The 23,829-nt window shown below is 40.0% G+C and overlaps 1 protein-coding gene and 1 pseudogene across 8 annotated transcripts in view; one reads left to right on the top strand and one right to left on the bottom strand.

Annotated features, from left to right (window-relative positions):
• ADIPOR2 (adiponectin receptor 2) overlaps nucleotides 1-21,849 on the bottom strand; it is a 71,127-nt gene extending 49,278 nt beyond the window's left edge. For 4 of the 7 annotated variants that reach the window (XR_013994096.1, XR_013994097.1, XM_081061225.1 and 1 more), the window contains exon 1: nucleotides 21,636-21,849. The gene's annotated coding sequence lies outside the window, so the exon portion shown is untranslated. Of the gene's footprint in view, nucleotides 1-20,886; nucleotides 20,905-21,635 lie in introns of those variants that run through there. The other 3 variants (XM_081061226.1, XM_081061230.1, XM_081061228.1) reach the window with 2 other exon arrangements.
• Nucleotides 10,528-12,076, top strand: LOC308501948 (ATP synthase subunit g, mitochondrial-like; annotated as a pseudogene). Its single transcript has 2 exons — nucleotides 10,528-10,532; nucleotides 11,769-12,076. The product of its transcript is annotated as an ATP synthase subunit g, mitochondrial-like (transcript).
• Nucleotides 21,850-23,829: the final 1,980 nt, after the last annotated feature.

The following is a 23,829-nucleotide window of genomic DNA, read 5'->3' as shown; positions in this document are numbered from 1 at the left end:
AGCATCATGTCATCTGCAAAGAGTGGTATTTTAACTTCTTCATTCCCAATTTGGATGCCTTTTATTTCTTTCTCTTGCCTGATGGCTCTGGCAAGGACTTCCAACACTATGTTGAAAAGCAGAGGTGATAGGGGACAGCCCTGTTGTGTTCCTGAATGTAGAGCAAAGGGTTTCAGTTTTTCACCATTAATTATGAGATTAGCTGAGGGCCTGTCATAGATGGACTTTATTATGTTAAGGTATTTTCCTTCTATACCTATTTTATTGTTTTAATCATAAATGGATGTTGTATCTGGTCAACTTTTTTTTCTGCATCAATTGATATAATCATATGATTTTTGTCCTTCATTTTGTTTACGTGATGTATCACATTGATGGATTTGCGGATGTTGAACCGTCCTTGTGCCCTGGGGATGAACCCCACTTGGTCATGATGAATAATCTTTTTAATGCATTGTTGTATTCGATTTGCTAAAATTTTGTTTAGGATTTTTGCATCAGTATTCATCAGAGATATAGGACTGTAGTTTTCTTTTTTTGTGTTGTACTTACCAGGTTTTGGTATCAGGGTAATGTTGGCCTCATAAAATGATTTAGGGAGTACTGTCTCTTCTTCAATTTTTTGGAAGAGTTTGAGCAGGATTGGTATTAGATCTTGTTTGAAGGTTTGGTAGAATTCACTAGTGAAGCCATCTGGTCCCGGACTTTTGCCTTTGGGAAGGTTTTGGATGACTGATTCAATTTCTTTACTGGTGATTGGTCTGTTTAGATTTTCCAGTTCTTCATGGTTCAGCCTTGGAAGGCTATATGTTTCTAAGAACTTGTCCATTTCTTCTAGGTTATTGAATTTGGTGGCATCTAGTCCTTCATAGTATTCTTGAATGATCCTTTGTATTTCTGTGGTGTCCATGATAACTTCCCCTTTCTCATTTCTGATTTTGTTAGTGTCTTCTCTCTTTTTATCTTAGTGAGTCTAGCCAAGGGTTTCTCAATTTTATTAATTTTTTCAAAGAACCAGCTCTTTGTCACATTAATGTTTTTCTATTGTCTTTTTGTTCTCTATTTCATTAAGCTCTGCTCTGATTTTTGTTATTTCTTTTCTTCTGCTGACCTTGGGTTTCACTTGTTCTTCTTTTTCTAGTTCTTTGAGGTGTAACATGAGGTTATTTATTTGGGATTTTTCTTGTTTCTTGAGATAGGCCTGTAATGATATAAATGTCCCTCTTAAAACTGCTTTCGCTGCATCCCAAAAATTTTGGTAGGATGTATTTTCATTGTCATTTGTTTCTGTATATCTTTTGATCTCTCCTCTAATTTCTTCTTTGACCCAGTAGTTCTTTAAAAGTATGTGGTTTAATCTCCATGTATTTGTGCTTTTTTCCTGCTTTCTTTTCGCAGTTGATATCCAATTTCAAAGCCTTGTGATCAGAGAATATGCTTGGTGTGATTTCAATCCTCTTAAATTTGCTGAGGCTGCTTTTATGCCCCAATATATGGTCTATCCTTGAGAATGTTCCATGTACACTCAAAAAGAATGTATAGTCTGATGTTTTAGGATGAAGTGCTCTATATATGTCAATGATGTCCATTTCATCTAATGTGTCATTTAGGGCTGCTATTTCGTTATTTCTGTTTGGATGATCTATCCATAACCGTCAATGATGTATTTAAGTCCCCTAGTGTTTTGGTCAATTTCTCCCTTTAGTTCTGTTAAGTTGCTTGGTATATTTTGGTGCTCCCTGATTGGGGGCATAAATACTGATGACTGTTATGTCTTCTTGTTGTATAGTCCCCTTTACCATGATGAAATGTCCATCTTTGTCTCTTGTTATCTTTTGCACCCTGAAGACTGTTTCATCTTATATCATTATGGCTACACCTGATTTTCTCTGGGTACCATTTGCTTGGAGTGCCAATTTCCACCCTTTCACTTTGAGTCTATGCTTGTCCTTATAGCTGAGATGTGTCTCTTGGAGACAGCATATGGTTGGGTTTAGCTTTTTGATCCAATCTGCTACTCTGTGCCTTTTTATTGGTGAGTTCAGTCCACTTACATTTAGGGTAATTATTGATACATGAGGATTTCCTGTCATTCTATCTTTAGGTTTCTGGTAAGGCTGTGACTCCATTGTTTCTTTGCCTTTTTGTTGTTGTCTATTATTTCTGTGTGGTGGTATTCTATAATGTTTCCCTCTGTTTCTTCTTTTATTACAGTATGTATTTCAGTTCTGGATTTTTTTTGAGTGGTTACCCTTAAGATTATGTAAAAGAAAGTTTGATATTTAGAGTATTCCATTTTCTTCAGCACGCTTACTTTCTCCATTCCCATATTCCGGTTCAGGCCTTTACGCTCCCCCTTTTTATGTTTTGGTTGCCACAAATTGTCCCTGTTGATGGTGGTCGAATAGCCTCCTTTAGTATTTCTTCTAGTGCAGGTTGTGTGTTAGAAAATTCCCTCAGCTTCTGTATGTCTGGAAAGGTCTTTATTCCTCCTTCATATCTAAAGGATATCTTTGCTGAATATATTATTCTTGGCTCATGATTTCTCTCTTTCAATAGTTTGAATATTTGGTTCCACTCCCTCCTGGCTTGTAGAGTTTCTGCTGAAAAATCTGATGATAATCTAATAGGCTTTCCTTTGTAGGTTACCGTCTTCTTTTCCCTGGCTGCCTTGAGGATTCTTTCTTTGGTGTTAATTTTAGACAGCTTCAATACAATGTGCCTTGGAGAAGGCCTGTTGGGATTGAGGTAATCAGGTGTTCTATTTGCTTCTTGGATTCGAGGATCCAGTTCTGTCCACAAATTTGGGAAGTTCTCATTAACAATTTCTTTGAGTATATTCTCTGTTCCCTTCTCTCTTTCTTCTCCTTCTGGTATGCCCATTATTCTTATTTTGCTCTTTCTGATGGAGTCAGAAAGTTCTTGTAGAGTTCTTTCATTTCTTTTAAGTCTCAACTCTCTTTCTTCTTCCATCTGTGTAATTTCCAGGTTTCTATCTTCGAGGTCACTGATTCTTTCCTCCATCTGGTCAACTCTACTACCTAAACTGGTTATTTCATTCTTAATTTCTTCTATTAAGCTCTTAATCTCCAGAAATTCCATTTGGTTCTTTTTTAAAATTTCAATCTCTTTCGTAAAATGCTCATGTTGTTCTTTGATTGCATTTCTGAGTTCATTGAATTGCCTTTCTGTGTTTTGTTGCATTTCTTTGAGGTTTTTCAGAACTGCAATCTTGAATTCTCTATCATTTAAGTCACATATTTCCATATCTTTAAGTTCCTTTTCTGGAGACTTTTCACTTTCTTTCTGAGCTGTATTGTTGCCTTGGTTATTCATGGCAATTACTGATTTATTATTTCTCTTCCTAGATATCTACAGGAGTGGCTTCTGCAACAGGTTGCTAGGAAGAGGTCTTTCTTTTGTTTTCCAATACATGTTGGAAGAATGTTTTATTTTCTCTCTGACTGCAGCCTTTTTTTTTCTCTCTGACACAGTAGTGCTATATTTTCTCTGCTCTTTTCCAGCTTCTCACACAATGGAAGGATTTTCTGGGAGACGGGCCTCTCCTCTGTTAACAGTTCACCTGGGTCACAGGGCACCACGTCCCTGTGGGGGTGCGGAGAGCTTTTGAAGTTCCAAAGCTCTTTCTGTACCCGATTCAGAGCCCGTATGTTTCAGCAGTTCTGTTTATTCCTGCAGGGATCTGCCCAGATATGTGGGGCCAGCGGCGGGGTGAGTTGTGAGAGGTGGCCCAGAACAATGGCGGCGACCACCACATCTGGTCCTGCTTCCATAACTCCCTCCCCTTTGCCGGAACTAGTTGGGCTGCGAATCTGTTTCTGCGGTCCACAGTTCTCAGAACAGCAAAAATCCTGTCCTTTTGATCTGACACTGCTATTTTATCGCTTCTAGCACCGGGCAGATGGGGGCGGGGCGAACTCTGGGAGGATAGGGAGGGGTGGCTAGTCTCAGTGCCTAAGGTTTCGTTCTCCGCTCGGCAGTAAGGGCTTAAACCACAGTTTTCAGCCTTCTTCCCCCAGTCTTTGCTCCGAGGTCTCTGCCGTGAGCGTTGGGTTCAGCCGTGTTATATGCTGCCCCCTCAGCCCTGTGGGCCGTAAGCGGAGCCCTAGCAGTCCGAGTTCTTCCCTCTCCCGCAGCTGCGGTAGTTCTGGGAGAAGCGAGCTCGGAGCACTGAGCTAGGTCTGCGTCCTGCGCCTGCGCGGCTCCATCCCCCCACTTCTCCCTTCCTTCCTCCACTGCTCGCGCGATTCGCCCACTTGGAGGTGAATTCAGTAGTGGAACTCTTCATCTTGCCTGTCTGCTGTGCAGGGAGTCCTTTGTGTAGTTATTGTTGTCCGATTAGTTGTAAATTCCAGGAGAGCTTTAGAGAGGCTCACCTCACGCCGCCATTTTGATCCATATTCGCTAATTTTTAACAACTTCATGGCAGATGGCTTCTTAATTTGTAAAAGAGTTAATAATCTCTACTTCATTTGTGATTGTGAGGACTAAATAAACTAATAGAGATAAAGGACCAAGAATTAATTGAAATCATGCCTTGTAGAATGGAATCACTAGTGAGAAAGCCTACCCACACATTGAGCCCTGGACAGTTCAAATAGCAGTAGTCACATCTGAAGATTCCAAAGCTTCTGATCACAAAAAACACTAATGACAAACAGGTATTTTAAAACGTCAGCTTAATGTCATGACATCCTAAATTTCTGCATTTCCCTTTGGCTTTGGTTTGGAAGAAAAGAGGCACCCACATTATAAAAAAGAATTTACAAAGTATAAATTTAACTTTTAAAATAAATGGCTGAAGCCTTAGCTTTTAATCATATGATGAGCAGGAAAAGTACGGAAATAACAAAATCTACACAACCAATATTTAGTCTTCTTTCATTAAGTAATATGAAAATTGAATCCAATGCATAATTTCAAAATATGTAGTGGGTTCGATTCTTTCTCTTACCAAATGTAAATCATGCAGTCATTCAAAACATTCTGAAAAGTCTCCAGGGAGGGCGATCTCCTACAAGGGCTTCTTCAAATGTTTAATAGCCCTGCAAGTCTAGAAATCACTGTGACTCCTTCCAAGGACATCATCGTTTCGTTCAGTTCTCTACAGAAATGGTGATATCCACTGATATGCTGCAAACCACTATTACTTCAAGGTTCAACTAATCCAGATTAAATAATTCTTACTCATTTAACGTTTCCATAAAGGATCCATTTTCTAATTTCTGCTCATTTCCTGGGGGCTTTACTAGAGTCTACCAAATTCTTTTCTATCCTAACTAGAGTAAGAAGTTAAGAATTAGATACAATATTACTAAATTTTTAAAATAATTACTTTACAATTATTACCATGTGATATATGATGCAAAATATACATGTAAAATAAGACTAACACACTATTAATTAGGAACCTGTAGTAAAGTTTCTCCCAAATTTCTTAATTTTTATTTGTATAATTTTTATTAACTATAATGAGTTAGCTTTTTTGTTTTAAATAATTAACTACATGATTTTTATTCTGTTTACCTATTGAAGTTTCTCATTTTACAAAAGAGGAAATTAAGAAAAGTAAAGATTCTCCCGGGCCGGCCCGGTGGCTCAGGCGGTTGGAGCTCCGTGCTCCTAACTCCAAAGGCTGCCGGTTCGATTCCCACATGGGCCAGTGGGCTCTCAACCACAAGGTTGTCAGTTTAATTCCTCGAGTCCCTTGGAAGCTGAACGGCAGCCTCCACAACTAAGATTGAAAGGACAACAACAACTTGACTTGGAAAAAAGTCCTGGAAGTACACATTGTTCCCCAATAAAGTCCTGTTCCCCTTCCCCAATAAAATCTTTAAAAAAAAAAAAAAAAAACATTCTTCCAAGGAATCTATGACAATTTACAGCTTATAAAGAATTTTCATATCTCTCCTCTTGCAGTTCTTTCAAAAACTCTAAGGTAGATGGGACCTGAGTTGACGAAGTTCATAAAAGTTCAAAGGAAATTTTGGTATAACAAAAAGTACCTTGCATGTAGTATCAAAGTAAATGAGTCTACAGGTTCCACTGCGATGTAAATTTTTGTTCTGTCATTTAACTTCCCTAGACTAAACTCTCTCATGTCACAAGAGGAAAAATATCTACCTCAATGCTTTAAAGAGGACCACGTAGATTACATAAAATACCTTAACCTGGAAGTGGCCAAGAGCCTGCAGAGCAACATGCCAACGTTTTATTATGACTGCTGCGACACATATCTCACTCATGACTCTCCATCTGTGAAAAGGGCACACTGCAGTGGTAGGAAGCACCAAGAGAATGTGAAAGACTACTCTCAGAAATGAATGGAAGGGCATGCTCAGAGCCTGATGTACAGAACCGTAGCATTTCAACAAGGAAAGACACCTCCTACTCCATTCTCTGCTCCTCCTCCTGCAGGGGCAATGATCCCACCTCCCCCCAAACTCCTGGGTCTTCCTTGCCATGGTATGATGCCAGTACCCCATATGGGGGGGCCCTCCCATGATACCAATGAAGGGCCCTCCTCCTCCTGGGATGATGCTCCTGGAATGAGGCCACCTATGGAAGGCCACATACCAATGATCCCGGGGCCCCCAATGATCCAGATCTCCCACCCATCCCATAATGGTACCCGCTCAGTCGGGAACGACTGAACCATACAGGTGAAGACAGGGGAGTCTCTTTCTATCAGTTTTATATTACTTGTTCTACTTCACCAGGAAAGCATGGTGCTGCAACTGTGGGTGTTTTCTAACAGTATGACAAGGAAGACTCGCTCCCCCTTCCTATCAAAGAGAGAAAAGAATAGTTTGTGAGGGGGGTGGTGGGACAAAAAAGCAATTTTCATTTGTATTGTGAAATGTGGAAATTGTCAACTCTGTTATTTAAAATATATATATATATATATATAGACGTATGTATATAGATGTATATATACATACATACATACATAGATTATGTGTGTATATATATATATATATATATATATATATATATATATATATATGTCTTATACTTAACCTTTAGAATGCATTCAAATAACGGCCTCCAAGCAAGTGTAAAACCAAGACTCAAATCTAGGCCTTACTTGTAAATATAACCATTTTTTGCTTCCTTTTCACAAGAAAATTTCTCAAAGAGGAGTCTATAGTTGCCATCTCCACTCCCAAACCACACATTCTCATTCCAGCTCTCATCTCATACCTCTCTACAAACTAGCTTCTATTCCCACTGAGACCACAGTTGACAAGGTCACACCGATGAACTCCTTATTACCAAATCTAGAGGATACATATCAATGATTCCCAAATATTTACCGTTGGCTCTAACCTCTCACTGAACTCCAGGATACTGTTATAACTCCTCACCAAGAATAAAATCTCTTATCTACATGGATGTCTACCTGGCACCTCAAACTTAACAAATAGAACTCATGATTATCCCACCAAACCGGCTCTCCCCTCCGGTCTAACCTATTTCAATAAACTGCACTATCCATATTCTAATAGCTCAAGTCCTCCTGAGAAAAAAGACATCACCTGTCTGTCTTCTTTACTCCTATATTCCCAGCACCTAAAATAGCAACTGGCATACAATAAATGTATTCAGTAAATATTTGCCAAAAAAATGAATGAGGAATTTCTACTCACACTTCAAGAATAAGTTCAGGGGCAGAAATTAATTTCCCTGACCTCTCCAGGCTCCTGACACTAACTCCTTTCTTCTCGTGTATTAATGTTTCTATTATACTGCCTGCCAGAATTTATTGCATTTATCTGTTTACATGCCTGTCTTTCCTTCCTGAACTGTGTGAGTTCTTAGGGTCAGGAAGCCCTCTTTAGAATCAATGTTTTTGTCCACAACACCAAGCATGGTTTAGAATGCAAAGTAGGAGCTCAAAAACCTTTGCTGGATGAGGATGAGGAACAAGGAGGAGAACAGCTAATTAGCACTGAGTGCATATTACAAAGAACATTTCCCGTGGACTATCACTTTAATTCTTACAACAATCCTGGGAGATAGATAACGATTACTTCCTCCATTTTAGAAATGACAGAACACCCCGACTTTATAAATACCTTGCCTGAGTTAACTATGTTAATAGGTGGCAACCTAATCCATCTAATCAACCTAGTCTGCCTAACACCCAAATCAATGCTCTTTAAAACCCTGTTTGCCTGAACCATAAGCTGTTCTCAAATACATGATAGCACTTAAATGCCAAAACAAGGAGTTTCAACATTGATAGTACCTTGTACTTTATTTTACATCAATGTTGAAAATATTAAGAAACAGTAAAGAAATGGACAAAATGAAGCCTTGCTACACACCAGAAGCAATAAAACAATTGATTGAAATTGGAATTCCTCCCAAACACTTAAAACATATCTGAATAGAAAAATGTCAAAACAAAACTGATAACTGAAAAAACTATGTAACTGATAAAATGGAGAAAGTCCCCAGCCATTGTACTGACACAGCTCTTTTAAAGAATGGTACAGCTGACAACTGACGAGGAACACCACCTAGATTGGTAAGACAGGCATTCTCAAGCCTTCATGTTCATAAAATCATAACTGCTACGATCACAAAGAAACATTTCAAATCAAACAGCAGTTTACTTATCAAAGATTATCTGAAAGATATAAAGACAGGCAACACTTTGTATCATTTACATTATTTTTTTTCATAGCATAAAGAAGGCCAACTCTTAAGTAAAATCACATGGAACCTGTTCTAACTCACTGCCCCACTCCATTGACCAACTTTCCTGAGGGAAAAACCAGGCAAATATTACCATCACGTGAAGTAGAGCTGGAGGGAAAGGCAGTGAACATCTATCACACTGCTGGTCTCCTGTACCCATAGGAAAATACCCAATGGGAATCTTCCTGACCTCCCCAGGTGATAAAAAGATGCCAAGTGTTATTTGCTGAGCTGCTTCTTTAGGCCTTTCCACCAGATAATCAAGTCCAATTCAGCCATTAAAAACCCTTCCACAGTTTGCCAACATTCATACAAGTGTACATCTAAAAGCGGGTGAACTTTACTGAGTGTAAACTGTACCTCAATAAATTTGACTTTAAAAATCTGACAAATACCATAAACATGAAAAAAAAATTTTTTTAATCCTCAGTAAAAAAAACATCTGAATTTGTTTTGTCACATCCCCAAAAGTTAAAAATCAAGTTCTAAGGCTTTAAAACACAAGGGGTTGGAGAAAGCCACTGGACTTTCTGAGGTTTTTAAGTTTTAGGACTCCTGGTTCTGAAAGTATGATATGGCCACCTCAAGAAGTATAACAAACTTGTCTTTCAAGAACTTGAATTGTCTCAACTGCATTCAGTTCAAAATAAGTCACTCTACAATATCACAAAGTAGCACTATGAAAGAACTACATGTAATATGGCAGTTTAAAACTCTAAGCAGACAAAAAGTTTACATTGTTTCATTCAATATGAGAAACCACATCAAATCAAATGCCCCAAACTTAAATCAATTCCCTGAAAAGCAGGTATAGAAGTAAAATGATCCTATTACTATATTCCAGTAAATTAAGATTTTTTTCTAACATCTATAGTCCATAAATTCACTACCTTTTTATTTCTTGCTAAAAAAAAAAACACACAAAAAAAAACTATAAGCAGATTTCAAGTATGGTGGTGGGGTTTAATAAAAGTAAGCTAATCACTTAACAAATATTTATTATATATTTATTCTGTGCCAGAAACTATTCTAGGGACTAATGATGATTTAGTAATGAACTAAAAACAAAATAGGTTCCATTTTACTAAAAAGTTTTCTTTCTAATACAAATACACAAATATAATAAAGCTTACATAGTCAAATTATTTAGTCGCTAATGCTTTCAGAGACTCAGTGGAATTTTAACCAAAACCAAACATGTCCTGAGCAATACAAGCAGTCCCCCTTATCTGCGGGGTATACATCCCAAGACCCCCAGCGGCCTGAAACCACGGATAGTACTGAACCCTATATAGGAGGTCTGACAATTAAGTTCGTGAACTTGTTGCACCGATGTTGCTAACCTTTTTTGCTATCAGAGGGATTATTCATTTATGAATTTGTACCAACTGGACAGACAGTTAACCAGGTTTACTATTTGGAAGTGCTGAAAGGCTGTGTGAAAGTTAGACGACCTGAACTTTTTGCCAACAGTTCATGGCTCTTGCATCACGACAATGGCTCACACGGCACTGTCTGTGAGGGAGTTTTTAGCCAGCAAACAAATAACTGTATTGGAACACCCTCCCTACTCACCTGATCTGGCCCCCAATGACTTCTGTCTTTACCTGAAGATAAAGGAAATATTGAAAGGAAGATATTTTGATGACATTCAGGACATCAAGAGTAATATGAGGATAGCGCTGATGGCCATTCCAGAAACGAGTTCCAAAATTGTTTTGAAGGGTGGACTAGGTGCTGGCGTCGGTGCATAGCTTCCCAAGGGGAGGACTTCAAAGGTGACCATAGGTATCTTCAGCAATGAGGTGTGTAGCACTTCTTTTAGGAGGCGTTTGCGAACTTAATTGTTAGACCTCATAGTTACCTTTCTCAATATCACAATCAGAAATCTAGAAATAAAATTCACATCTACAACCTTTCTCAATATTGCTAAATTTCACTAAACCACAAGGCCTTTTCTCAACTACTAATATGAAAGAAAACAGAATAAAAACATAGAATATGTCTCTTATCTACACGCCTCACAGCAACTCTTCGCAGACTAAAAATGCAGCTAAAATCCTTTCAAGTGGGTTCTATCAAACACTTCAGAAAGTTAAGACTCAAATTTATAAATCGATTCTCCTAAAATCAAAATTAAGTCTCAAACTTCAGAACATATGTATGATCACAGCAACTGGATGACTAAATATAAGTGTTCTGAAGTTTCAAGTATCAAAATATCAATCCAACATCTGCTTATCTAGTTTCCAAAGTCTGTAGATATTAACCAGCAATTCAAAAACCAACAATCTTGTTTCCTCATCAGAGTAAATCCTCAAACTGTCTGCAACCCAGCTTCTATTTAAAAAGTAGTTAAGAGAAATGACATTTTAGTACGATCTACAAAATATGGTCTGTATCTATCTACATTTCTAGGTTCTGTTTCTGGATCAAGTAATCAACCAATCACATACTCTGGCCTAGAAGTCACAAACTTCAACATGTGAAACAGTCTGATGAAAAGACAAAAAGGCTGTTACTGTGTTGAACTGAAACCTCTTAAAGATTTACAATTCAAATTTAAAACACACACTGTTAAATAGTGCTAAGTTAACTGGCTTTGCATAAAAAAATTAAATTAGATCCCTGCTTCACATCATATACAAAAAAAATTGTTTTTCTGGCAGAATGAAGACCTAAATATAAAAAACCAAATGTCCAAAACTTTTAGAAAGAAATATGGGAGACTCAATTACCTTGGTAAAATTTCTTAAATAAGACACAAAAGATGCAAACCAATAAGGAAAATAGTTATCAATTTGATAATCATTTCCATTCAAAACCATATAAAAAGTTAAAGGATAAGCCACAGAGACTGGGAGAAGATATTTGCAATTCACTTAACAGACATATCCAGAATATAAAATCAACTCCTACATCAATTTAAAAACACAACCTAATTAGGAAGGGGTAAGGAAGGAGAACAGCCCACTCAAGAAATCGAAACCTGAATAGTTTACAACTCAACATTTAAAAACATGCCGGACTTTCCATCCTAGAACCACGGCCCAGTTTATCCGTAACCTCGCAGAGAAGGCCCCAGCACTGCTCAACGCTGCTGTGACTTACTTACTGGAAGCCTTGACTGGCCACATTTTGGCACTATGCCAAGGTTGAGCTGGTTCTTCCAACCCCTGCTGAGATCCCTACAGCTATTCGAAGCTTGAAAAAAAGTCAACAGTGCTCAGACTGGTGGCTTCAAACAGCTCACAGTGAGGAAGCTCCGCTGAATGGTTTGGTGGCCCCTGAGATGTGGATGTGGTTTTATGTCGGCGAGATCGTAGGCAAGCACGGCATCATTGTTTGAAGACCAATCGTTCACATCTGATTCTTTTGGGTTTATTATTCGAATGTTCTTGGACCATGTGTGATCGGACTGGTATTTGAATAAAATATATCAGAATCAAAATAAATGAATAAATAAGTAACCATGCTCAATCTCATAATTAATCAAGAAAAATTAAAATTAAGATGATGTGATATCATTTCACACTCATCTGATTTGTAAACATGTAAAAATCTGACGCATGCCATGGATCATAAGGATTTGTGATCATGGTATCTCCCCTGCCAGGTAAGTATGATCATAAGGATTTGGAAACAGGAAATTCTCATTCTAATGCCCAAAAACATGCAAAGTGACCAATTTTGGAGAGCAATTTGGCAGTATCTCCATACCCTCCAACCTAATAATTCCATTATGAGTAATTTACCTGGGAGGACTTCATGTCTAACTTAGTGTGGGTACACATACATACATATACACACACACACACACACACACACACACACACACACACTTACTTCTCAAAATATTTCTCCTTACAGCCTGCGATACAGCCTGACATTTTTCTATCCTATTTTAATTCCTAAACTGATTTTACAACCCATTAATGGCTCCCAACATGCAGTTTGAAAACTTGCCTGGCTATAAAAAAAGAATGAAATCTTGCCATTTGCAACAACATGGATGGACCCAGAGGGTATTACGCTAAGTGAAATAAGTCAGATTAGGACAAATAAATACCACATGACCTCACTTATATGTGGAATTTAAATAACAAAATAATTGAAACAAACAAAACAAAAACAGACTCAGGTACAGAGAACAAACTGATGGTTGCTAGATGAGGGGGGTTGAGGAGCTGGGTGAAAAAAGTGAAGGGATTAGAAAGTACAAATTAACCACAAGGATGTAAATTACAGCACAGAGAATATAGTCAATAATGTTGCAACAACTATGTACATAGTGCCAGGTATAGGTAAGACTAGTCAGGGGGATCACTTCTTATATTTAAATATCTAACCACTATACTGTACACCTGAAACTAATATGATACTATACGTCAACTATAACTGAAAAAAATAAATTAAAAAAATAAAGAAAAACTTGCCAAAGATCTTAAATATATACACAAGTATTCCTAATCAGTAGTGTTCAACATAGTGACAAGACAAAAATTCTGAGATGTCCTAAATTAAAATTATAGCCAGCCAGACAGTGAAAGAGACAAGATTAGTTCGTCAGTTGTGAGCCAGCTAACAAAAGACTGCTCACATTCCTGAATGTATGTTGGAGCTTTGAATAAACTTCTGGAGAGACCACCAGACCCCACAGCATCCCGCTTAAGCATGAACTTTCAGGACTGTTGCCCAGCACCAATCAAAAGTAGTACATATTTCTTCCTTAAAGACTGTGCACCTATCCTAGAACTATCCCCCACCTTCACCTTTTCCTGCCCCCTTATCTATAGCCAATGTAAATTTCTTTCAAAACAACTTACACCTTTATTTCCCAAAACATAAAACATAAAAGAGCCTGTCAACGTCAGGACGTCAGGACAGGTGGACAGGTTGCCTTCTCCACCTCGCCCTGCTGCTGGTGGTTTAGACTGCATGGCCCAGACCTGTCCTTTCCTGGCTAGCATGACTCAATAAGCCCTTTCTTTCAGAAAAGCTTTCTGCTATGAAAAATTTCACGAAACATTTATCCTTACTGCCTACAGCACAACCTGATACTTTTCTACCTAGTATTCTGTTTAACAGTAGCATTGTTTTTAATGTAGGAAACACTTTTATTTTATTTATTTTTTTAATTGGGGAATATTGGGGAACACTGTTTTTCCAGGACCCATTAGCTCCATGTCAAGTCGTTTTTCAAACCAGTTGTGGAGGGTACAGCTCACTGGCCCATAGCATTGTTTTTAAAACAGGAAAAATTGGAAACAATCTAAATACCTGTCAACATGAGGATAAAGTTAAACTGGCTGTATTCTTATAATAATGTTAACTATACAGCAGATAAAAATCATGACTATAATTAGGTTGAACCATAGAAACTGTCATTTTTGTAGGTCAAAAATGGTACAATACTAACTTCATATGACCCTAAAAAATGTTTCATGAAAAACAGTTACAGAATAGGCAGAAAATAGTTTAAAGTTTGAAAATATGTAAAGCAATATTATGATCTGTTTATGAATATATTTCTATGAAGTAATTACATAAAAACAGGCATTAGGAATAATCAACACCAAATTCAGGATAATTGTTACTTCTGGGAAGAAAGTGAAATATAATTCAAAAAGATGCTTGTGCTGTGTGTGAAATTTTCTTCTTAAAAAAAAATGGAAAATATGGGCCGGGCCGGGCCGGTGGCTCAGGCAGTTGGAGCTCCATGCTCCTAACGCCGAAGGCTGCCGGTTCGATTCCCACATGGGCCAGTGGGCTCTCAAGCACAAGGTTGCGGGTTTGACTCCTCGAGTCCCACAAGGGATGGTGGGCTCCGCCCCCTGCAACTAAGATTGAACAGGGCACCTTGAGCTGAGCTGCCGCTGAGCTCCCGGATGGCTCAGCTGGTTGGAGCACATCCTCAATCACAAGGTTGAAGGCTCGACTCCCGCAAGGGATGGTGGGCTGTGCCCCCTGCAACTAACAACGGTAACTGGACCTGGAGCAGAGCTGCACCCTCCACAACTAAGACTGAAAGGACAACAACTTGACTTGGAAAAAGCCCTGGAAGTACACACTGTTCCCCAATGAAGTCCTGTTCCCCTTCCCCAATAAAATCTTTATTTAAAAAAAAAAAAAAAAGGAAAGTATGGGAAAACGTTAAGATTTAATATAGTTGTGCGGAAAATATATGAATGTTAATTATATTCTCTGTATTCTGTATGTTTGAAACATTTTAAAGAAAAAAAAATCTGTTAGCCAAATAAAACATACATCTGCAGCCTAAATTTGATTCAAACCAACCCCTAAACAAAATTTCTCTCCTTGGCTTAAAATGTTAATGCTTAGTCCTCACTTTTTTACCTAGGGCCTCTAGTCAAAAACAAAAACCCATTTTTTATGTAATGCTCAACTTAAACAGTTCCTTAAAATCTGTCGAATCTACCCCTGGATAATTGGTCATGTTCCTTCTTCCAGTTTACTGCTTTGTATTTTACCATATTTCCATTTTTCCCTTTGCTGCCAAGAAAATTCAAATCTAAATTTTATTCTTAGTCAGTAAATTATGCTGCCGCTTGGGAACAGAATGTATGCTTCCTCCTTTTCCTCATTTATTTTTAACATATATTTTATTACACTTCTGGATCTTTTATTTTAAATTACTCGAAATTCTTTCTGGAATAAAACAGGATATAAATAAATTCCTGAAACTAATAAAAATAATTCCAAGAAAATAAAAAGTCACCCTGCTCTTCCACCACGCTGAAAAGTTTTCACAGCCATTACTTCTTCCCTGACCAAAGGAATGGGTGTGTAGGTACAACTACTATGCATACATGCGCACTAAACTACATTTTCAGAACATATAGGATTAAAATGAATATGCTGCCAATGAAAGAAAAATGAGCCAATATACTTTAGAAAAGAGAGACAAGAGAAAAAACCTAGATGGCCAAAATTTAATAAGCTAATTAATTTTGTCTCTTCAAGACCATACACTTTGTATGCTTTGTTTTCTAGTGCATGGATATTGTGGAAAATACAGAGTCCAATAATATGTAACACTGTAAGTCAGCTAGAAAGAATATTCTATTTTCTGTGGTCGTCCATTAAAAAATACCTTTCTCACAGGTATTTTTCTGATGACTAAAGATATTCTGGCTGTTAGTTTCTAGAATTTAGCTTCCCTTTTCCTCTGTCAAAATACTTACAATGTATAATGAAGCCAAGCTGTAATATCTTTTAGCCAGCACACATCCCCTCTATCACATGGTATACTCCAAAACAAAATTCAAAACCATGGGTTACATGAAACAAATCCCCTATTTCATTCACTCCTTAACTTCCAAAACTGACTACTAAACGTACTTATTAAATAGGTTAGGTTCATTATTCCTAACAAATAGGTTCTAGGATATCAATCAGTCTTATTTATTTCATTTTAGAAATAAAGGATGAGGTAGAAAACACATAGCAAGACGACAATTTCATACGGCAGTTTTTCAAGTTTATATTTGTGGTCACAAAGACTGAAAAGGTTATTCTTAACAAAGTTAAAGCACTTTACTCAGTAAGCCCAAAAGAACATGATCTAATTTAGGTTTTGAACAGACCATTTACTCACTACGTGCTATATACAGGATTGCTATTAGATATGAAGAAAGGTTACCCTCAAGAAATATATAGTCCACTTGGTAGTCTCCCAGATTCTTTTAACAGGGGTGGCAATAGAATACTGCTTTCAAGGGCCAAGTAGGGAATCTAAATAGGTGAGCAGCTCTGTCTAAAGGAGTACTGGGAACAACTACAGAATGTATGCCCCACCTAAAGCATTTCTAAATCAACTTCAAAAGAATGCAATCAAAACAAAACTATCTCCCAGTGAGATAGAATATATTGCAAGAAATGTTTAACTGTCGATCAAATAAACAAAGATTTAAAAAAAAACAGTGGCAATTGCATGGAGAAACTAGACCTCACCCACACCCACATTTCTGGTGAGATTTTACACTGCTCTGACCTTTCTGGATGGCAATATGGTAATATACATCAAAATGAAAAATGTATTTCCTTCAAGCCAGGAATTAGCCTTAGACAGTTACCTAAAGAGTCCATTAGCATGCAACAAATTGTACATTCAGTGCATGTATGTACAATGCACACTAAATAAATATCCAGCAATAGAAACACTATTAAATTATGGCATACCAACACAATAAAACACTAAAGAACTATTCAAATGAACAGAGTAGATGCAGATGCATTGACTTGGAAAGCTATCCATGAATATGGTTTTTTAAAGCATATTACTATAAGCCAAGATAGCGCCCCTTGCTGAGCTCCCAAGGGCTGTTTCCGCATACACCCGGAAGCAGGATTCCAAGCCACAGCTTGAGAAAGGCTGGCTGGTGTCAGTGGTGTGGGTTTTCTGACAACTGCTCACTGTGACTGCACACTGCAACCAACATGCCCAGCAGAAACAAGCACAAGCTACCCAGCAACCTGCAGCAGTTACAGAATAAAGTGGACTCTCTGGCCTGCACTCAGGAGTATCTACAGCAGAATGTTCACTACAAATCCAATGTGGAGATTTTCAAATTGCAACCAAATACACCCCGCAAAGAACTGGCAAAGCTGGTGACGTTTATGGCATAGATTGGTCACTACTGCCCAGAACATCTAGGTACTTTTCCTCAAGAGCTGAAAGATTTGCTCTCCTACAATTACACTATCTTGAACCTAGATCTCCCAATAACATTTTGCGAAGCTTGAATCTCTCAGAAGAATCTCATCAATCCATCAGGTTGGCTAGAGCTCTTCTTGGAATTTCTATGTTGCCACAGAAGCATCTGAGATTTCGTTTACTCATTTTGTGACAAGTGAGAAAAAAAGTGCAAAATACAAGAATTAAGTGAATACAATATCACAGAATTTCATGTACACAGGTCAAGGGACAGCGATGCAACTGCAGCCAACCCTTTGGAAGTGATGACTGAACTCTACAGGAGAAATATCTGAATTGATGCCAAGACTGTCAGTGTTACCACAACTGCATGCTTCTCTAAGGTCACCAAGGCGCTGGTTGCTGCCTTGACATTCTTCCTAGAGAAAGAGGACCATGAGAAACAGGACAGCGACTCAGAATGCTAGTGCAATATGCACGGAGGAGGGACTACAAACACAAGAAAAGGCTCAGAAGGTTATGAAAGTGCTTCAGAAACAAAAGAAAAAAACAGGTGTTTTAACTCTTCAGCTATCCATTTGATTCATAAACCCCAAGAGTTTGCAGAAAAACTACTAAAGTGGCTCAAGAGCTCTAAAGAGACATTTGAAGTGAAGAAATGCTCATGAACTTTATAACCAGATTGGCAAGAACTCATGAGCTTTTTCTCTCTAACCTTTATCCCTTTTTGCAAATTTCTGCAGCAGCAGCAAACAAAACAGAAGTAACAAGATCCATGTGCTGCACAAACATCTCACCACCTGGTAGTCCCAAAGACCATTCAGTCATTGCTCGTGCCCTTGGCCTCCCACGTTGTTATGGACAAGAACTGTGGGGGAAGTCATGAAGGAGGAATCAGTGCTATGAAAGTTAACAGCTCAATGACTTAAGAACTTCCCAGCATAAAACACACGAAGATAAGAATGTGATGTCTGCTAAAACTCTGATCCAGTTTGTGGGAACACTGAATCCTTAGCTGTTGTAGAAGAAATTCCGAGGTAAAACTAGAGGCGTTGACAAAATCAAGAGTACAAGGATATGGACAATTATGTGATAAAGATTACAATCCAGGAACATAAGTTCTGGAAGCTGAGAAAGAGGCAGAGAATGCTGAGGACGATAAAGATGGCTGGGGCATAGCAGTCTTAGGAGGATGCTGACAGTAAATGGGTTGATGAGCACCACTCTTCTGATGAAGAGCACAAGAAATCTCCAAGAAGCTGAATAGCTTCATGAAAGAGCCAAAATGTCCAGTCAAAAAATAATAAGCTTTCATTCTTTCAGAGAGAAGCAGCTGGCGCTATAAGATAAACTTTTCAAAAAGAGAAAAAGAATGACATAACTCCCAAGCCAGCTTTCCATTCCAAGGAGAATGCTAAATTTGTGTTGTTAATCTGAAAATTAGTGACTCAAAAATGTTTATTGACATTTAAGTCTAAGAGCACTATTATTTTGAAAACCACCCAAAAAAGCACACTGCTGAACAATGATTGGTTTGATCCCAATTTTTTTTAAGAAACTGCAACACAAAACATAAGCCTTGGGCCAGCCCGGTGACTCAGGTGGCTGGAGCACCGTGCTCTTAACACCGAGGTCGCCTGTTCTGTCCCCACATGGGCCAATGAGCTGCACCCTGTACAGCTAAGATTGTGAACAACAGCCCTCCCTGGAGCTGAGCTGCCACCAGCTGCTGTGTGCTGCCAGCAACGGGCCGGCAGCCAGTGAGCGGACGGCAGCTCCAAGAGCTGCCAGGAGCTGCTGTGAGTGGCTGACCAGTGACCGACTGCCTCAGCGGGGGAGAGCACAAGGCTCATGACACCAGCATGGGCCAGGGCGCTGTGTCCCACACAACTAGACTGAGAAACAACGGCTTGAACCAGAGGGTCTGGGGACTGGAAAAGGGGGGTGGAAACAAGCCTTAACATAAACTAGATTTTAACAGCAATGTAACATTATTGGTTCATCAATTGTAACAAATATGCCACATTAATGCAAGATGATATTAATAAAGAAAAATGGGGTATGGATATGGGAACTTTCTGTACTACCTGCACAAACTTCAGTAAATCTAAAACTACTCTAAAAATTATTAATTTTTTAAAAACCTGCATATGTAGACAGATTTGCAAGTAATCATTTGCATATGCAAAGACAACTGGAAAGTTCTATATCAAACTGTTAACAGTAGTTTTCTGCAGATAGTGAAACTGGAAAGAGCACAAGGAGGACTTTTTACATTATATACCTCCGGACTGTCTAACCTTTCTATACTGAGGAGCACTCTAAGGAGAGGCTCTGCGGCATACTGACAGCCTCAGTCCTGAAACCATACCCCATGTATTCAAATTCCAGCTCCACCATTAACTGCTGATAAATGTGGGCAGCTCATTTCTCTGTACCTCAGTTTCCTCATATGTAAATAAGGACAACAGTATGTGTACCCACAGAGCTGCTGCAGGTATTAAATGACAATACATGTAAAATATTGGAAAACTATCTAGCACATAGTAAGTGCTCAATTAAATGGTGTCCACCACTACTACCACCACCACCACCACCACCACCACCATGATCAAGCATCTATTATTCATCATCAAGCATTCATCAGTCCTTAACTTTTTTTTTAATCTTGACTATTGAGACAAATCAGGAAAACTTAGTTCATCAAGCCCCTTTGTAGTGAGATCTTTGATGCAGAAAATACAAACATATTCAAATGCCTAATAAAAATAGCCTGAGATATTTTTTAAGCAAATTACAAACCAACACTTAACAATCTGAGCTAATTTATATAAAAATAATCACTAACAAATTCTATAAGGATAATCACAAAAGCAAACCCTTCTGAGTAGTGTGATTCTGGATATTTTTTACTTCATCCTTTATACTTTCCTGACTCATTTTAATTTTCTACATCATTTTTAATAAAATAAAGTAGAAGTCAGATAACTTTTTCTATTAAAAGCCAGACAGTAAATATTTTAGGCTTTGCAGGCCATCTGGGTCTCCGTCCCAATTACTCAACTACCGTTGCACCACAAGAGGAACCACAGACAGTATCTAAATGAATGCATATGGCTATGTCCCGATAAAAAGTTAATTTACAAAATCAGGCAGCTGGCAGGACTTGGCCCACAAGCTTCAAGTTTGTCGAACCCTGAAATAAAGACTAGAATTATTTATATTTTGGAAAACAAAATGCAATGCATAACAAAGAAAGTGCATCAGCTATATTGATACTATTGACGGAAAAAACTCCAACCATTAATTTCATACAAGTCAAGGAACAGGAGAAACACAAACTCGGCTCTGGAAATCCTCCCTTCATACGGTACCCTAATAAGAAGAGAAAATCCTGCTATTAAGTAGCCTAATGTCTAAGCAGGAAAATACACTGGTGGGTAGGCAGTAAAAATAGAAGCTAAAAGAAATGTCTTTCGTACTAAAATCAATTTTTTTTCAAATTTCGTAATAATTCATCACCAATCAGCTACCACCACGAGTGGAAGTCCCGAGTACTGATGACATAAGTTTGGTTACAGGTCCCGGCGGGACGTGGGAATCCACCGAAGGTCGCCGAGGGGCCACCCGGGAAGTCGCCGAACATAACGCGCAAACGCCGAGAGGCGGGGACGCGCGGGGAGGGCGACAGCGCCCACCGGAGTCCGACGCCGACCCGCCGCGGACGCAGCCCCGTCCGCAGCGCTCTCACCGGCCGCGCCGGGGACCCGAGGAGCCCGGCGGCCGCCGGAAACGCGCGCGGAGGAGAGCGGAGGGGCCGCACTGGGCAGAGCCTCCGGCGCGGCCGCCGGCGCAGCTCCCAGAAGGGTCCCCAGACACGGGAACGAAACGGACGGCGGGACAAATCCTCTCCGCGGGCACGACGGAGGCAAGTGCGGGCGAAGCGGACAGCGAGGCTCCGGACCTTCGCCGGGAGGCGCGCGGCGGGCGGCGGCTGCCAGGCTGCAGGGACGGCGGCTGCCAGGAGGCACAGCCAGGCCCCGCACTCCGCGCCCCTCCGGCCAGCGCGCCGCACGCCGTGCGGGACGGCCAGTCAGCTCGGGAGGCCCCAGCTCCGGGCTGGGCCGAGCGCGCGCTCTCCGGCCGGCGCCCGGGACCCTCGCCCCCTCCCCGACCCCAGGCTCCAGCTCTCTTCGCCGGGAAACGGCGCTCGCACTCCAGAGACCCTCACCCGGAGCGTGTCGCCGCCTCGCCGCGCGTCTCGGACTCCTCGGGCACCGCAGCTGAGGGGAGGGGGAGGAGGGGGGAGCGGAGGAGGGAAGGGGCCCACCCCGGTGTCGCCGCCGCCGCTGCCGCCGCCGCGATCCCGCGTCTGGTACAGTGCGCGCGCCGCCGCGACCGCCGCCGCGTCTGCCCGCCTCCACGACCGCACGTCGCCTTGACGCGAATCGCACGAGGCGGTTCGATCCAATAAGACCACACCCCGTGCGCAGCCGCGTTGGCCTAACCGGAAGCTGCTTCTCTGACAGCCTAGAACGTGGGTGCACCTTGGGAGTTGTGGTTCAGCCAGGAGCTCTACCGAAACGGTATTGAGCGTCAAGGGATCGAGAGAAAACAGGGCTCCGCCGACGCTCACATGAACCCCCTTCGTTTCTTTCCCTCCCACCGAAAAGGGAAGCAGTTTAGATGAGAAGAAAAGGGGGCCGCCCTCGCCTGTGGACGCTTTTCCCAGTCTCCTATGGATACGGGTTACACTCCTGGGGCAGAAGCCAAAATGTAGGGATTTAGGCTAGATCGTGTGTTTCTGCCAACGGCCAATATATTGTTAGACGTCTGTCTGAAATCTTCGGAAATAAATCCGAAAGCATTAGCCAAATCGTACCCAAAACAAAGGTGTTGGCCTTTCATTACCTCAAGGTATTATGATATATTCCCCACTACTTCTAAAAAACAAACGTGAGCCCATTCACTCTTCAAATACATATAATTCAGAACAATTTTAAAGATGTTTTTGATGTAATAGGTCAGAAATTTTTTCAGCATTAAATGCTGTGTCCATTTACCCAGAATGAGTGAGTTTTCTACATGTGAGCTTTCAATGCAGCTCTGACTTAGAAATCAAGAACGGGTTTGGTTCCGTACTTCTTCCGTAAGAAAAGGAAGTATAGTGTAGGAGCTAGCACGAGGAAATGTTTCCTTCACATTCACTTCTAAGAGGAATTTATCACACTCTAAAGAGGTAAAGAGCATGAATAAGACAGTCCTACTATTGGTATTTTAGAACTAAGGCCACCCAGTTAAGCTTGAAAGAGACAAAAGTAGTATAAATAAAACTATGGGAACTAAATTTAAAGAAACCAATTCCCTTCAAGGAGTAGTTTACATTGAAAATATTACCTTTTTTTTAAGTTTACATAGCTTGTAAAAGACATAACAATAATGACATCTGTTTTTCCAGATAAAGATATAAAACTTTTGAGATTGAAGTCCAGGAAGATAATCACACACTTCCACAGTACATCAGAAACAGAATACAGGTGTATCTGAACGGAAATTTTGACTCAATATACCAACTCAGATAGGGCAAAGTTGAGAACAAGACACTCAGGCTTGGGGCCGGCCCAGGCTGTTGGTGGAGCTCCGTGCTCCTAACGCCGAAGGCTGCTGGTTCGATTCCCATATGGGCCAGGGGGCTCTCAACCAGAAGGTTGCGGGTTCGGATTCCTCCAGTCCCACAAGGGATGGTGGGCTGCGCCCCCTGCAACTGGCAACAGCAACTGGACCTGGAGCTGAGCTGCGCCCTCCACAACTAAGACTGAAAGGACAACAACTTGACTTGGAAAAAGTCCTGGAAGTACACACTTTTCCCCAATAAAGTCCTGTTCTTCTTCCCCAATAAAAAAAGAAAAAAGAAAAAAACCTCAGTCTTCATGAGAGTTCTACTAAAGGTGACAGAGCCATGTAAAAAAAAAGAAATTAGAAAAGAGATTGTTTAAAGATTTCAATTCTTTTCCATCCTTCTCTCATTGATTTTGCTTAGACAAAACAAAGTGCTTACTCTAAGAAGCTTCCTCTGGAACACTCTGTTGTGTGCTAAAACATGTGAGAAAGAGCTTTAATATTTTCCCACCAAGATTTTACCTATAATTATCTGTCACCTTAATCCCATTCCCAAATCACTACTCCAAGTTGCTGATGCTCACAATGATGAAACAAACCACATGGTTTCCTCAAGATGCTCATACCTTTTCAGCTAATGAGGATGTTGCCACCATCCCCAACATGAGGGACATTCCTGAGTCCCCCATCCATGGCTGCCTTCACCCATATCCCTTTACCTAAATACCACCACCAAATGTTCCTAAGCAAATTTTTCAGGCTTCTCTCCGCAGCTGTACTTCAGGTAATAATCTTTAAAATGTTGT

Source organism: Rhinolophus hipposideros, assembly GCF_964194185.1.
Source record: "Rhinolophus hipposideros genome assembly, chromosome: 9".
NCBI lineage: Eukaryota > Metazoa > Chordata > Mammalia > Chiroptera > Rhinolophidae > Rhinolophus > Rhinolophus hipposideros.
Note: the sequence above shows the minus strand (reverse complement) of the source record. Positions and strands in the feature narration are given on the sequence as shown.